Raw genomic sequence first — 17,296 nt, 5'->3', positions numbered from 1 at the left:
TGTAATTCCGTCAGAGACAGCAAATGAGATGGAAGAGTAGTTGAACGGAATAGACAGTGTGCTGAAAGGAGGATGTAAGGTGAACATCAACAAAAGAAAAAGATGGATAATTGAGTGTAGTCGTATTACATCAGGTGATGGTGGGGAAATTTGCATAGGAAACGACACCTTAAAGTAGTAGATGTGTTTTGCTATTTAGACAGTAAAGTAGCTGTTGACGACCGATGTAGGGAGGATGTATAATATAGAATGGTAATGGCTAGGAAAACTATTGTGAAGAAGAAAAATTTCTGAACATCAAATATAGACTTCAGTGTTAGGAACTGAAGGTATTCATATAGAGTGTAGGCATGTACAGAAGGGAAACATGGACGATAAACAGTTTAGACAAAAGACAATAGAAGGTTTTTAGATATGATGCTACAGAAGAATGCTAAAAATTAGATGAACAGATCACGTAACTATTGAGGAGGCACTGGATGGAATTCGGTAGAAAAGAAATTTGCGGCACATCTTGACTAAAAGAAGGATAGGCTAACAGGACACACTCTGAGACATCAAGAGGTCATCAATTTAGTATTGGAGGGAAAAGGGGGGGTATAAGTACACTACTGGCCATTAAAATTGCTACACCAAGAAGAAATTCACATGATAAACGGGTATTCATTGGACAAATATATTATACTAGAACTGACATGTGATTACATTTTCACGCAATTTGGATGCATAGATCCTGAGAAATCAATACCCAGAACAACCACCTCTGGCCGTAATAACAGCCTTGATACGCCTGGGCATTGAGTCTAACAGAGCTTGGATGGCGTGTACAGGTACAGCTGCCCATGCAGCTTCAACACGATACCACAATTCATCAAGAGTAGTGACTGGCGTATTGTGACGAGTCAGTTGCTCGGCCACCATTGACCAGACGTTTTCAATTGGTGAGAGATCTGGGGAATGTGCTGGCCAGGGCAGCTGTCGAACATTTTCTGTATCCAGAAAGGTCCGTACAGGCCCTGCAACATGCGGTCGTGCATTATCCTGCTGAAATGTAGGGTTTCGCAGGGATTGATTGGTTCAAATGGCTCTGAGCACTATGGGACTTAGCTTCCAATGTGCGTTCACTGTCATGTCGCCAAACACGGATGTGACCATCATGATGCTGTAAACAGAACCTGTATTCATACGAAAACATGACGTTTTGCCATTCGTGCACCCAGGTTCGTCGTTGAGTACACCATCGCAGGCGCTCCTGTCTATGATGCAGCGTCAAGGGTAATCGCAGCCATTGTCTCCGAGCTGACAGTCCCTGCTGCTGCAAACGTTATCGAACAGTTCGTGCAGATGGTTGTTATCTTGCAAACGTCCCCATCTGTTGACTCAGGGATAGAGACGTGGCTGCACGATCCGTTACAGCCATGCGGATAAGATGCCGGTCATCTCGACTGCTAGTGATACGAGGCCGTTGAGATCCAGCACGGCGTTCCGTATTACCCTCCTGAACCCACCTATTGCAAATTCTGCTAACAGTCATTGGGTCTCGACCAACGCGAGCAGCAATGTCACGATACGATAAACCGCAATCGCGATAGGCTACAATCCGACCTTTATCAAAATCGGAACCGTGATGTTACGCATTTCTCCTCCTTACACGAGGCATCACAACAACGTTTCACCAGGCAACGCCGGTCAACTGCTGTTTGTGTATGAGAAATCGGTTGGAAACTTTCCTCATGTCAGCACGTTGTAGGCGTCGCCATCGGCGCCAACCTCGTGTGAATGCTCTGGAAAGGTAATCATTTGCATATTACAGCATCTTCTTCCTGTCGGTTAAATTTCGCGTCTGTAGCACTTCATCTTCGTGGTGTAGCAATTTTAATGGCCAGTAGTGTAGTAGAGCTAGACCAGGAGATGAATATAGTAAGCGGATTCAGAAGAGTGTAGGTTACAGTAGTTATTCGGAGATGAAGAGGATTGCATAGAATAGAGTAGCATGGATAGCTTGTATCATATCAGTCTTCGGACTGAAGACAAGAACAGGTTCAAATTTCAACGCGTGCAGTGCTTTGAAAATTATAAAATTTCTAAATCTGCGACGAAAAAAAAATACAGACGGGATTTTTTTACGGGTGGATGGGGACAGGAAAGGGGGACGTGGCCGCAATTATGTCATTGCTGCCAGAGGCACAAAATCACATGGGCAAGTCTCAGCTCCGTTCTGTACATTTCTCAATGAATGGAGCTTCGCACGCTGCGGGTGTGACTGCCTTGCGTTTCCAGAAATGACAGACGTCGCCATTTAGCCTCGGCTCCTTCCCGCAACCTCCTGAACGCAGCTGTGTTAGCACGCTTCTGAGAAGCGAGCTGCCTCTGTGTAGGCTGGCGGGCCGTCTCTATTCTCCGCGTGTGCGCTCTTCCTCTTGACGCACAAACGAACCGCCGCCGGAAGCAGCTCGCCAGCGCCCCCGGCCGCTCTGCCGACTTATTCAGCGGCTGTTATTCAGTTCTTAAGGCCGACATAGTCAGCCTTCTCAATTATTCATCGGGCTCCGAAGATATCCAGCACGCCAGAATAATAACAGATTTCCGCTCCAGTGTCGCTCAAAGCCTGCCGTCGTGGCGAGCGGAGGACGCGAACCTCAACTTAATGCAGTTTCGAGCCCACGCCGGTTTTCCTAACTTCTCCAGGCAGTGCCTGATCACGTGGAAGGGGCTTCAGAATAAATTCAAGATTTGTAACTGGTTATACGAGTGCGTGCTGAAAATGTCTCCGAAATTTTAATGTGAAAACTCTTAATGATTTTTAAACAAAACAAACCCTATTATCATGTAGCATGTCATATGGCGGTGTGCAACGTAACTACTTCGATGCGTGAGAAACAGAGTGCTGTAATCGAGTTTGAGAGTGCAGAAAACTTTGTCCACACATGGAGTACTCTCACGTTCTGCATAACAGTTCCCTACCACACACGAACACTGCGACGTCTGAGACATTCCGACGCTGATTTTCACGTGCGTCCAAAACTTGAAGAACACCTCCGAGGACTTCACTTTGATAGAGACAAAGCAGTCCAAGTATAGCTGATGTGGCTCGGTCAACAACGTCAAATATTCTACAGTGACGATATCACCAAACTGGTGTCTCGTTGGGAGAAATGCGTTCGCCAACAGGGTGACTATGTTGAGACATAAATACACTCCTGGAAATGGAAAAAAGAACACATTGACACCGGTGTGTCAGACCCACCATACTTGCTCCGGACACTGCGAGAGGGCTGTACAAGCAATGATCACACGCACGGCACAGCGGACACACCAGGAACCGCGGTGTTGGACGTCGAATGGCGCTAGCTGCGCAGCATTTGTGCACCGCCGCCGTCAGTGTCAGCCAGTTTGCCGTGGCATACGGAGCTCCATCGCAGTCTTTAACACTGGTAGCATGCCGCGACAGCGTGGACGTGAACCGTATGTGCAGTTGACGGACGTTGAGCGAGGGCGTATAGTGGGCATGCGGGAGGCCGGGTGGACGTACCGCCGAATTGCTCAACACGTGGGGCGTGAGGTCTCCACAGTACATCGATGTTGTCGCCAGTGGTCGGCGGAAGGTGCACGTGCCCGTCGACCTGGGACCGGACCGCAGCGACGCACGGATGCACGCCAAGACCGTAGGATCCTACGCAGTGCCGTAGGGGACCGCACCGCCACTTCCCAGCAAATTAGGGACACTGTTGCTCCTGGGGTATCGGCGAGGACCATTCGCAACCGTCTCCATGAAGCTGGGCTACGGTCCCGCATACCGTTAGGCGGTCTTCCGCTCACGCCCCAACATCGTGCAGCCCGCCTCCAGTGGTGTCGCGACAGGCGTGAATGGAGGGACGAATGGAGACGTGTCGTCTTCAGCGATGAGAGTCGCTTCTGCCTTGGTGCCAATGATGGTCGTATGCGTGTTTGGCGCCGTGCAGGTGAGCGCCACAATCAGGACTGCATACGACCGAGGCACACAGGGCCAACACCCGGCATCATGGTGTGGGGAGCGATCTCCTAAACTGGCCGTACACCACTGGTGATCGTCGAGGGGACACTGAATATTGCACGGTACATCCAAACCGTCATCGAACCAATCGTTCTACCATTCCTAGACCGGCAAGGGAACTTGCTGTTCCAACAGGACAATGCACGTCCGCATGTATCCCGTGACACCCAACGTGCTCTAGAAGGTGTAAGTCAACTACCCTGGCCAGCAAGATCTCCGGATCTGTCCCCCATTGAGCATGTTTGGGACTGGATGAAGCGTCGTCTCACGCGGTCTGCACGTCCAGCACGAACGCTGGTCCAACTGAGGCGCCAGGTGGAAATGGCATGGCAAGCCGTTCCACAGGACTACATCCAGCATCTCTACGATCGTCTCCATGGGAGAATAGCAGCCAGCATTGCTGCGAAAGGTGGATATACACTGTACTAGTGCCGACATTGTGCATGCTCTGTTGCCTGTGTCTATGTGCCTGTGGTTCTGTCAGTGTGATCATGTGATGTATCTGACCCCAGGAATATGTCAATAAAGTTTCCCCTTCCTGGGACAATGAATTCACGGTGTCCTTATTTCAATTTCCAGGAGTGTATGTAGACATGAAGAATAAAGCTGTAGAATGTTAATAACCGATTATTTTATTTAAAACCTTTAAGAGTTTTAACAAAAAAAATTCGGGTCCATTACTTTTCAGCACTCCCTCGTATATGGCTTCCCCCTGCAACTACCATTGTGTGGAAATATCGATGCGAGGATAACTTTCACATCATAATCCACAGTTACAGTAGAAACAGGCGGAATAATGAAACGAAAGAGGTCTCTTTTATCCGCAGTTTGTGAATTACCGAAATCGCAGACCAGGTCGAAACAGACACTATAGCTAAGAAGGGGATTGAAACGCTGCAGTGCGCAGAATCAGGAGAAGTAATTTGGTCTCTGTAGTTTCCTCGTATTAGTGGCTGCTGTTGAAAGTAATTATCTGCAGTCGCGGTCGTACTTGCTAACAACGCATCCCACGTGATCACAGGCGCAGACAGTATAGTTTGCGCGGCAGCAGATAGCGTAGACACAGCCATATGAATACAGATAATGGGACGTATTTCATAATAGCCCCACTTTAACTCGGATTACCGCAATTGCTACATATATGTTAGGCACCCCACATTAAGTGCTCCATATACTTGGTCGCGTCGAATTGCAGCAACTACGAGCCTTTAGAGAGGAGGGAACGGCGAGGGGGGGGGGGGGGAGGTGTCAATGGATAAGCTGATACTAACTACGCTTCTCTAACGGGATATCATCACGAACGTACAGCAGCTCGCAGCAGTTTTTAAAAAGGTTTTGTACCGTATAGTTGCGTAAGTCATAAATTACTTGTTTATACTTTCCTCTTTGTCTGTTTTACATGATATACGTTAATGTTTTTATAAAGCGTTGCCACGCGGGATTAGCCGTGCGGTCAAGTCCGCAGCCCGTGGTCTCGCGGTTGCGTTCTCGCTTCTCGAGCACGCGGTCCTGGGTTCTATTCCCGGCGCGGTCAGGCATTTTCACCTGCCTCGAGATGACTGTGTGTTTGTGTTGTCCTCATCATTTCATCATCATAATGAAAGTGACGAGATTGGGCTGAGCAAAGGTTCGGAATTTGTACGGGCGCTAATAACCGCGCAGTTGAGCGCCCCACAAACCAATCATCATCAAATAATGGTTCAAATGGCTCTGAGCACTATGGGACTTAACTACTGTGGTCATCAGTCCCCTAGAACTTAGAACTACTTAAACCTAACTAACCTAAGGACATCACACACATCCATGCCCGAGGCAGGATTCGAACCCGCGACCGTAGCTGTCGCGCGGCTCCAGACTGTAGCGCCTAGAACCGCTCGGCCACTCTGGCCGGCTTGTGTGTTTGTCCTTAGGATAATTTAAGTTAAGTAGTGTGTAAGCTTAGGGACTGACGACCTTAGCGGTTAAGTCCCATAAGATTTCACACACATTTGAACATTTTTTATAAGGCGTAGTACACGTTGCGGTCGACTGATAATGTGAACGTTACTCGTATTTATTCATGTATTCTTGGAAAATTAGAACTATAACTTACTTCTTAGCATTTAACCTGGCATTCTTCATTCTAAAAAAACACAACACACTACAATGCGTAATACGGTGCAGAAAACCTGCTGGCGTTCAAAACAGCTTCCACTCGTCTGAAATGAATAAATACAGATCCTTTATGGTTTACAACAAAATATTATATCATTCTTCCTGCAAAATAGTAGCGATTTCAGGTACCGATCATAGAGGTGGATAGAAACACGCAACTTTCCAAACTAGACTACAAAGGTTCTATAATATTGAGATTTAGCGACTGTGGCGGCATGGGGAGAGGTGACGGTTCATCCTTGTGCTCGGAAACCAGTTCTAGACGATGCTAGATGTGTGAACAAGCGTCCTGCCGTCTTGGAACACAGCATCACCACTGGGGAGCAAACATTGTACCATGAGATGGACCTGATCAGCCAGAATGGTCACGAAATTCCTTCACCAGGGAAGACGAATGGAATATTCCAGAATTTGAAACACGAACAGCTGCTAGCATGAGTTTCTTAAGAAAATGGTTCAAATGGCTCTGAGCACTATGGGACTCAACATCTTAGGTCATAAGTCCCCTAGAACTTAGAACTACTTAAACCTAACTAACCTAAGGACATCACACACACCCATGCCCGAGGCAGGATTCGAACCTGCGACCGCAGCAGTCCCGCGGTTCCCGACTGCAGTGCCAGAACCGCTAGACCACCGCGGCCGGCACGAGTTTCTTAGAAGTAGATACCTTAGGGGTTGCGAAGAAACTCAAATCGCTTGATACGGGCAAGTCTTCAGGTCCAGATTGTATACCGATTAGCTTCCTTTCAGATTACGCTCATACAATAGCTCCCTACTTAGCAATCATATACAACCGCTCGCTCACTGATAGATCTGTGCCTACAGATTGGAAAATTGCGCAGGTCGCACCAGTGTTTAAGAGGGGTAGTAGGAGTAATCCATAGAACTACAGACCTATATCATTGACGTCGGTTTGCAGTAGGGTTTTGGAGCATATACTGTATTCAAACATTATGAATCACCTCGAAGGGAACGATCGATTGATACGTAATCAGCATGGTTTCAGAAAACATCGTTCTTGTACAACGCAGCAAGCTCTTTATTCGCACGAAGTAATGGCCGCTATCGACAGGGGATCTCAAGTTGATTCCGTATTTCTAGATTTCCGGAAAGCTTTTGACACCGTTCCTCACAAGCGACTTCTAATCAAGCTGCGGGCCTATGGGGTATCGTCTCAGTTGTGCGACTGGGTTCGTGATTTCCTGTCAGGAAGGTCGCAGTTCGTAGTAATAGACGGCAAATCATCGAGTAAAACTGAAGTGATATCAGGTGTTCCCCAGGGAAGCGCCCTGGGACCTCTGCTGTTCCTGATCTATATAAATGACCTGGGTGACAATCTGAGCAGTTCTCTTAGGTTGTTCGCAGATGATGCTGTAATTTACCGTCTAGTAAGGTCATCCGAAGACCAGTATCAGTTGCAAAGCGATTTAGAAAAGATTCCTGTATCGTGTGGCAGGTGGCAGTTGACGCTAAATAACGAAAAGTGTGAGGTGATCCACATGAGTTCCAAAAGAAATCCGTTGGAATTTGATTACTCGATAAATAGTAAAATTCTCAAGGCTGTCAATTAAACTAAGTACCTGGGTGTAAAAATTACGAACAACTTCAGTTGGAAAGACCACATAGATAATATTGTGGGGAAGGCGAGCCAAAGGTTGCGTTTCATTGGCAGGACACTTAGAAGATGCAACAAGTCCACTAAAGAGACAGCTTACACTACACTCGTTCGTCCTCTGTTAGAATACTGCTGCGCGGTGTAGGATCTTTACCAGGTGGGATTGACGGAGGACATCGAAAGGGTGCAAAAAAAAAGGGCAGCTCGTTTTGTTTTATCGCGTAATAGGGGAGAGAGTGTGGCAGATATGATACGCGAGTTGAGATGGAAGTCATTAAAGCAAAGACGTTTTTCGTCACGGCGAGATCTATTTACGAAATTTCAGTCACCAACTTTCTCTTTACCGAGCGGGGTGGCGCAGTGGTTAGACACTGGACTCGCATTCGGGAGGACGACGGTTCAATCCCGCGTCCGGCCATCCTGATTTAGGTTTTCCGTGATTTCCCTAAATCACTCCAGGCAAATGCCAGGATGGTTCCTCTGAAAGGGCACGGCCGACTTCCTTCCCAATCCTTCCCTACTCCGATGAGACCGATGACCACGCTGTCTGGTCTCCTTCCCCAAAACCAACCAACCAACTTTCTCTTCCGAATGCGAAAATATTTTGTTGAGCCCAACCTACATAGGTAGGAATGATCATCAAAATAAAATAAGAGAAATCAGAGCTCGAACAGAAAGGTTTAGGTGTTCGTTTTTCCCGCGCGCTGTTCGGGAGTGGAATGGTAGCGAGATAGTATTATTGTGGTTCGATGAACCCTCTTCTAAGCACTTAAATGTGAACTGCAGAGTAATCATGTAGATGTCGAAGCCTTGGAAGTAATGCGACCATGTAAAGTAGCCATAGGGTTCCGGAATAGAGAAATTCACTAAGGATTTTTCGGTGCGATTTTAAATATGACTTCATGAAATCTGCTGCAACTGTGGAGCAACGTCTAAAAATGTAACACACATTTAATTAGTACAGAAAAGGAAACCAAATCAGGAACAATAGCAATAATCTATCTGTGACATGGATCAATGTCAAATATGCAGTATGTATTCTAGATAGCACCTTCATTTGACTCTGCGTGGTGACAGTTCGGCCGAGTTAACCTCTAACGGAAATGTCAAGGACGCATGCTCACAGGACACGGGAAGCCAGGCGAACTCCCGCTTTACTCACGTAACAGACTATCGTAAGAGCCCGATGGCGCAGACAATAGTTAGCACTCGCTTACACATTCGAGTTAGTTAACAATTATCTGCTGTAACAGGAAACCGGTGGGTTTGAGGAAAACAGCATTAGGAGACTACGAGAAAAGAACGTAGTTGGCAGGAAGCACTGTCGACACACAGAGAAATTAGTTCCGCCCTGTAAGCTGAATAAACCTCTACATCAAAGTAAGACGAGAAGGCAATTTTAGGGAACCAAAGAGCGCAGCCATCGCTTTTAGGGCTGCGGTATAGTATTACCAACAAATCTGCTTCCGAGTAGAAGCCTGATATTGCGCACTCCACCTCGCTGAACAGAAGCCCTCCCTCCTTTGTTCCTTGACTGGATTGCTTTTTTTTTCAGACACATCGTGGAAGGGCATTTTATGTCGGAGCTCAAGAAGCAATCAAGAAATCTGTCTCCACTACTGGAGAGATATGGCAGGATTGTTTTTATTCCTATAATTGAATACCACGAGGAGGAAAATATACACTGTTGACACCTGAAACTGCAACACCGCCAACAACGAAATTTCAGTTATTGAACGTATAAGGTATGATAAAAGACCCTGTTTTAAATTTGTAGGTGATTTTGGAGCTTGCGAAATGGTCTACCACCTTATTCCTGTCGTCAACGTGGATGCCAGGTTCGATTCCATGCGCTGTTACGGATCCTTCCTTGGTGGAAGGACTGGAACGGGCTTATGATGCCAACTGAGGAGCTACTTCAGTGTGAAGTATGAACTCCAGTGTCCGGGAAGCTATCAACGCCGGAAAAGCTCTGTGCTGACCCCACGACTCTCTGTACGCTTCTGAATGACGACGCTGACAGAGGATGACACGAAACTTCCTAACAGATTAAAACTGTGTGCCCGACCGAGACTCGAACTCCGGACCTTTGCCTTTCGCGGGCAAGTGCTCTACCAACTGAGCTACCCAAGCACGACTCACGCCCCGTCCTCACAGCTTCACTTCTGCCAGTACCTCGTCTCCTACCTTCAAAACTTTACAGAAGCGCACACTCCGCTGCAGAGTGAAAATCTCATTCTAGTTGATGACACGTCGGCCGGTCGGTACTGAATGGCCCGACAGGGCCACTAGACGGAGCTTTAGAGCTCTTAGGGCACGAAATTTAGTGCATAAAACTTCCATCTCTGACAGCGTCAAAGCGTGTGTCCCAGTTGTGTATCGAGTGAAACTGAGCTCGGATGTTCGATGCGGGCAAGATATTCCGTGCTGCTTCGAATCTACGCCAACGTTTATCAGTCTCAGAGTTGAGGCTAGGAGCCAAAATTTACGGAGTTTATAAGCTGTAAATTAACAAGTGCTGCTCATACTCTATCTAGGGAAGGAACTCAATCTATACATAATCTATACACCGAGAGATTTTTATTCAAGAAATACGTCGCGAAAGACTTCGTAGCCATATACACAAAATCAGTGGGTAGGAAAAAAAGAGACACTCTTGCACTTATCCAGCGCAACTGCTCCTGATAGTTATAATCTTCTCGCACAGTTAGAGAGTGTGGTAATCAACTAAATCGCGTAAATAGAGATTGCTCTCAATACAGCAATCCATCTGGCAATTTAGTAGGACCCTTGCAATGAGACCATCATGAGATCAATATGAATTTCATTGTCGGGATAGAATACAGACTCCGCTTCTATGATCGTACGGGGAGTGGATGGAGGGGGTGTCGAGAATGGGGGGGGGGGGTCAGAAGCTCGACCCCGATATAAGGAGTCTGAATCTCGGTGTTAGAAACTGGAATGGCTCGTAATAAACAATACAACTGAGGCCTCACATGGGAATTAAGAATGTTCCAGGTATGTGACAATCATTTCATAGCAACAAGCTGTAGAACCCTAGTTCTTTCAGTTCCAAAACTTTCAGCACTCTTCCAGGTTCAAAATGGTTCAAATGGCTCTGAGCACTATGGGTCTTAACTTCTGAGGTTATCAGTCCCCTAGAACTTAGAACTACTTTAAACCTAACTAACCTAAGGACATCACACACATCCATGCCCGAGGTAGGATTCGAACCTGCGACCGTAGCGGTCACGCGGTTCCAGACTGAAGCGCCTAGAACCGCACGGCCACACCGGCCGGCTGCACTCTTCCAGGCATTTTACACTAATAATCAGAAACATTATGATCACTGTCCATTGCGAGATTGAATACCGTCTGGTGAAGGAGGATAGGTTACAGTCTGTGGCAAATATGACACCAATGTACAGTGCTAGCGCAGACACAATGGTTTCGGATTACACCATTCAGTACACATTGTTGAAAATGGGGACTGCAGCTGGCAGTGCATACGTATTCCCATGTTGGCCCAATGACATCGTCATTAACGATTGCAGGGGTCACGGGATCATTGACGTTGTGACGTGGATCAGTGGAAATGTGTCGCTTCGTTGGATGAATAAACATGCACCGCCTACCAATGCAGGTCGCTGTAAGCAGTAATGTTCTACAGAATTATTCATCTGTAGATAGTGATTGAAGTTGCTACGACCGCCGAGGACTACGTGAAGACCTTTGCGGACCGCCTTCATCACTTCATGCTCGACGTTTTCTCCAACGGCTTTGGCATCTTCCAACATGATACCTATCAGTGTCACAAGCCCAGAATCATTATACATTGCTTTGAGGAGCATATAACGAACTGATTTCCGTGTGTTGTCTATCGAATTCGCCTGATATGAACTCGATGGAACACATCTGGCTGTGTGCCCACAAAAAGCCAGCCTGTAATTTACAAGAATTGCGTCACCTGTGCATATACATCTAGTACCTCTGGAAACATACCAAGAACTTGTCGACTCCATGTCACGAAGAATCGCTACTGCATTCTCAAGTTGAACCAATTCGTCATTAAGCGGGCGGTTACAATGTTCCGGGTTATCTGAGTGTGCACGAACACAATTTTTAAACATAAAAATAGATAAAATACATTACACTTGAAACAAAAATAATATACGAAAACGTCGAAGACATGTAACCTATTCACACAGTGACTGCTCTTTTAGCATGTCTTGAGCACACCACAGCCAGAGAACATCTGAGGCATTCGACTGGGGCACTTTTTACAGAGAGGTTTACCCTCCATTGTTCCTGGCAGACTCAGAGATTATAAGCTCTGAGGACGGCGTCTATCTAGCTAGACACTAGATGGCACAAGTTTCTTTAACTATTACGTATAAAAGAAAAAGTTTCAGATACGTATCATGCATGCTCTGATATATTAATGTTATGTTTAGCCAATCCGACGCTGGGATCCGAGCACTACCTTATTAGCCACAGCTGATGTCGTCTTTTACTTGATTAGTTAATCCAGCCCCAAACTTTTAAAATAATGATGGGGATATTAATTTCATTAACACAAAAACATATTTTGTACCATATTTGCTTGTCCTCAGACGTACAGCATTAAAACATAACACTATGGTTCATTTTTTAAAACAATAAAAATATTTTCAGGAAAACCACTTTGAGAGGTTTAATATTACCAAAATACTCAACAGCGTCAGTAATTTTAATATCTAAATCATGTTGAATAATAGAGAAAGTTTCCCGAAGTTCATCCTTTTCTGAAACTAAAAACCGAATGGCCTTTACCACGTACTGTCTGAGTTTCAATTTGGCTCTCCCTAAGAAACGTATATGTTCATTCGCTGGCCAGTGGTGTAGCAAGAACAAATGCTGCGGAAATTTGATGACAGAGTCTGTCATCGATCTCCCATCCATGTTAATTTATATTGTATATATACTAAGATGGTGTTTGTTCTTTCGGACATGTCCGAAAGAACAGATACCATATATAGTTAAGGCTCACCGGCCACTTGACCATCTTCTTCTTCTGTGCGAATGCACAAACAGTGCCCGAACTCTTACGGGAATCGGCAACGCGCCGCGAGTAATAAGTATAATGGGCTGGGGCACTACAAATGTAGTGTGGGACAATATGTTGAGAATGTGGGTTTCGCGGGAGGCGTGCCAGAGATAAATCCCTGCAGTCGCGCTATCCTTTGTGTCCTCGGTGGCTCAGATGGATAGAGCGTCTGCCATGTAAGCAGGAGAGCCCGGGTTCGAGTCCCGGTCGGGGTACACATTTTCATCTGTCCCCGTTGACGTTTGTCAACGCCTGTAAGCAGCTAAGGGTGTTCATTTCATTGTAATTTAATTTATATTGTCCGTCCAATTGGGTGGAGAGAAGCAGAAAGTCTTACCTCAACACCCAGAAAACCCGAATGGAAAATTACCAGGTAAGACCAGAGAGAGAAGAACGATAATGAATGATCGAGAGTGCTTGTTTGCAACGCCCAAAGACGGGCACCAGCTTGACACAGGAATTCAGTCTTTTCCTAGAGAATACCCAGCTTCGGAACTTCAAAGACAGTTTCTCCTTCCATTATTTGAGTCGAGATGTGTCGGACTGCCTATCTGGTCAAAAAAGAAGTATTTTGCCACGCGCTCTCCCGGAGCCAGCGGACGACGCTGTATGGAATACTGCCATTGTTGGGGGATACGCAGAATGCTTAATTGTAGTCTGGCAGCTCATCAAAGCGCCGCCAAAGGATTTCCGTTTTCGACGTGGGGTAGGGCCACCTACACCTAATGAGCAACTCGTGGCTATTGTCACGGAGGGCTTCCCATGGATGGCCGCAGCCAGCGCCGCTTCTGTGTCGTGGGGTCGTGTCCCCCGTAACTGATACGTCCTTCCTTCCCAATAACTCGCCCAGCCGCGGCCTGTCTCAGAGCTGGGGCTAGAAGAAAACATCTACGGAGTTTATAAACTATAAATTCAATAGTAAAATTAACAAGAGCTGCTCATGCACTGTCTAGGCAAGGAATTCAATCTACGTATAAAATGAGAAGGTAGAGGAAGGAGAGTCTCACGCATTGATTTTGCACAGCTGCTACAGATAATTATAATCTTCTCACCCCGTTAGAGAGTGTGGTAACCAACTAAATCGCGCAAACAGAGACTGCTCTCAATGCAGCGATCAGTCTCGCAATTTTGTAGGACCTTTACAATGAGACCGTTATGACATCACTTATAAATTTAATTACAGGTGTAGAATGTAGGCGTCGCTTCTACGGACGAGGTCAGTAGTTGTAGGGGGAGTCGATGGAAGGCGAGGGATAGGGCGAGGAGCTCTACTTCGACGTAATGTCTTTGAATTCTGGTGTTAAAAATAGTAACGATTCGTTACGACTAGAACAACTCAGTCTTTACATAGACTGTTCCACGAATGTGCCAATCATTACAAAGCTTTTTACAATTGTATTATTACATGCATGTTAGGATATATTGTCTTTGGCACACGCTAGAGAACATCACTACAGGGCAAGACAAATTACAATTAATTGAAAAATCACATATATATAAAACACTGCTACATACACTATAAGTAACATAATATAAGGAATATCTCTCTTTGGTTATAAGCATATACCGGCGATGATGAACAACCTCCGAATCTAGTCCGGTAAAGTCCGCAGCTCGTGGTCGTGCGGTAGTGTTCTCGCTTCCTGGCGGGGTCAGGGATTTTCTCTGCCTCGTGATCACTGGGTGTTGTGTGCTGTCCTTAGGTTAGCTAGGTTTAAGTAGTTCTAAGTTCTAGGGGACTGATGACCATAGATGTTTAGTCCCATAGTGCTCAGAGCCATTTGAACCATTTCTAGTCCGGTAAAAGAAACTACTACCAAGAAGCAGCTTATGTCAAACAGTTAATGATTAATTTTACTTATTTACAATTTCTACAAGCTGCAGTGCACTACACGCACAAGACGAAATCGATAATTCCTGACTGAGTACATATAAAACACCGCCATATATCCGAAGTCAGTTGTCTGTATGTCAGAAAATAGGCACTAATGTAAATTATTAACATTACTGACACGGTAAGTAAATTGCAAATTGAACAACTCAGCCGGCCGGTTTGGCCGAGCGGTTCTAGGCGCTTCAGTCCAAAACCGCGCTGCTGCTACGGTCGCAGGTTCGAATCCTGCCTCGGGCATGGATCTGTATGATGTCCTTAGGTTAGTTAGGTTTAAGTAATTCTAAGTCTAGGGGACTGATGACATCAAATGTTAAGTCCCATAGTGCTCAGAACCATTTGAACCATTTTGAACAAAATTACGCTATGGAATCCTAGAACCTTTCAACGTTCTGCCAGGCGTTTTACACTGATTAGCTAGAACATTATAACCACTGCCCATTGTAAGATTGAATGTCGCGTGGTGAAGCAGACTAGGCGGCTATCTGTGGCAGATCTGACGCCACAGTGCAATGACGGCGCAGTCACAAGTGTTTTGGGCCACAATCTTCAGTACACATTGTTGAAAATGGGGCATCGCAGATGGCAACCCATGTGTGTTCCCATGTTTGTCCAAAGGAATCGTCAATTATGATTGCAGTGGGCCCGGGATCATCGGGGTTGGGCCGTGGATCAATGGAAATGGATCGCCTCGTTGGATGAAAAAAACAGTCAGAAAGCCGGATTTAAATAGCTTCTGTCACTACAAAGTCCGAAAAGCGCGACCCAGGGCCAACAACTTGTGTCTCATCGTACAACATTTTATGTCTTTCAGTACGACAATGTTCTGTATCTGCAGATTTTTCTGGCTGAAATAAACGTGTGTGGCCATGCTGCTGCACTCATCGATCCTGGACAATAAGAATCGTTTGTCCGATATAGGCATTCGCACAACGGCAGAGAATTTTGTAGATGCTTCCACAAACCCAAATCATCTATCACTGAAATCATCAGCGCTCTGGCCTTAGCTGACGTATCGAATACACTTTTAGTATCAAATCTGTTCAAAATTCTTCCTGGTTTTGAGGACATGCTTCCTGCGAAACCTAGGAACGACACCGATTTGCTTGTACACTCCTGGAAATGGAAAAAAGAACACATTGACACCGGTGTGTCAGACCCACCATACTTGCTCCGGACACTGCGAGAGGGCTGTACAAGCAATGATCACACGCACGGCACAGCGGACACACCAGGAACCGCGGTGTTGGCCGTCGAATGGCGCTAGCTGCGCAGCATTTGTGCACCGCCGCCGTCAGTGTCAGCCAGTTTGCCGTGGCATACGGAGCTCCATCGCAGTCTTTAACACTGGTAGCATGCCGCGACAGCGTGGACGTGAACCGTATGTGCAGTTGACGGACGTTGAGCGAGGGCGTATAGTGGGCATGCGGGAGGCCGGGTGGACGTACCGCCGAATTGCTCAACACGTGGGGCGTGAGGTCTCCACAGTACATCGATGTTGTCGCCAGTGGTCGGCGGAAGGTGCACGTGCCCGTCGACCTGGGACCGGACCGCAGCGACGCACGGATGCACGCCAAGACCGTAGGATCCTACGCAGTGCCGTAGGGGACCGCACCGCCACTTCCCAGCAAATTAGGGACACTGTTGCTCCTGGGGTATCGGCGAGGACCATTCGCAACCGTCTCCATGAAGCTGGGCTACGGTCCCGCTCACCGTTAGGCCGTCTTCCGCTCACGCCCCAACATCGTGCAGCCCGCCTCTAGTGGTGTCGCGCAGGCGTGAATGGAGGGACGAATGGAGACGTGTCGTCTTCAGCGATGAGAGTCGCTTCTGCCTTGGTGCCAATGATGGTCGTATGCGTGTTTGGCGCCGTGCAGGTGAGCGCCACGATCAGGACTGCATACGACCGAGGCACACAGGGCCAACACCCGGCATCATGGTGTGGGGAGCGATCTCCTACACTGGCCGTACACCACTGGTGATCGTCGAGGGGACACTGAATAGTGCACGGTACATCCATACCGTCATCGAACCCATCGTTCTACCATTCCTAGACCGGTAAGGGAACTTGCTGTTCCAACAGGACAATGCACGTCCGCATGTATCCCGTGCCACCCAACGTTCTCTAGAAGGTGTAAGTCAATTACCCTGGCCAGCAAGATCTCCGGATCTGTCCCCCATTGAGCATGTTTGTGACTGGATGAAGCGTCGTCTCACGCGGTCTGCACGTCCAGCACGAACGCTGGTCCAACTGAGGCGCCAGGTGGAAATGGCATGGCAAGCCGCTCCACAGGACTACATCCAGCATCTCTACGATCGTCTCCATGGGAGAATAGCAGCCTGCATTGCTGCGAAAGGTGGATATACACTGTACTAGTGCCGACATTGTGCATGCTCTGTTGCCTGTGTCTATGTGCCTGTGGTTCTGTCAGTGTGATCATGTGATGTATCTGACCCCCAGGAATGTGTCAATAAAGTTTCCCCTTCCTGGGACAATGAATTCACGGTGTTCTT

General features: G+C 46.9%; 1 protein-coding gene and 1 non-coding gene across 2 annotated transcripts in view; one reads left to right on the top strand and one right to left on the bottom strand.

Moving 5' to 3' along the window:
* LOC126184040 (diacylglycerol kinase 1-like) overlaps positions 1-17,296 on the bottom strand; it is a 462,137-nt gene that overhangs the window by 293,497 nt on the left and 151,344 nt on the right. The window lies entirely within an intron of this gene.
* On the top strand, positions 13,033-13,106 carry Trnat-ugu (transfer RNA threonine (anticodon UGU)). The gene has a single exon. It is a non-coding gene; the product is annotated as a tRNA-Thr (tRNA).

The sequence above is a fragment of the Schistocerca cancellata genome, chromosome 4, assembly GCF_023864275.1.
Source record: "Schistocerca cancellata isolate TAMUIC-IGC-003103 chromosome 4, iqSchCanc2.1, whole genome shotgun sequence".
Lineage (NCBI taxonomy): Eukaryota > Metazoa > Arthropoda > Insecta > Orthoptera > Acrididae > Schistocerca > Schistocerca cancellata.
This window is presented reverse-complemented; position numbering and strand designations above follow the sequence as displayed.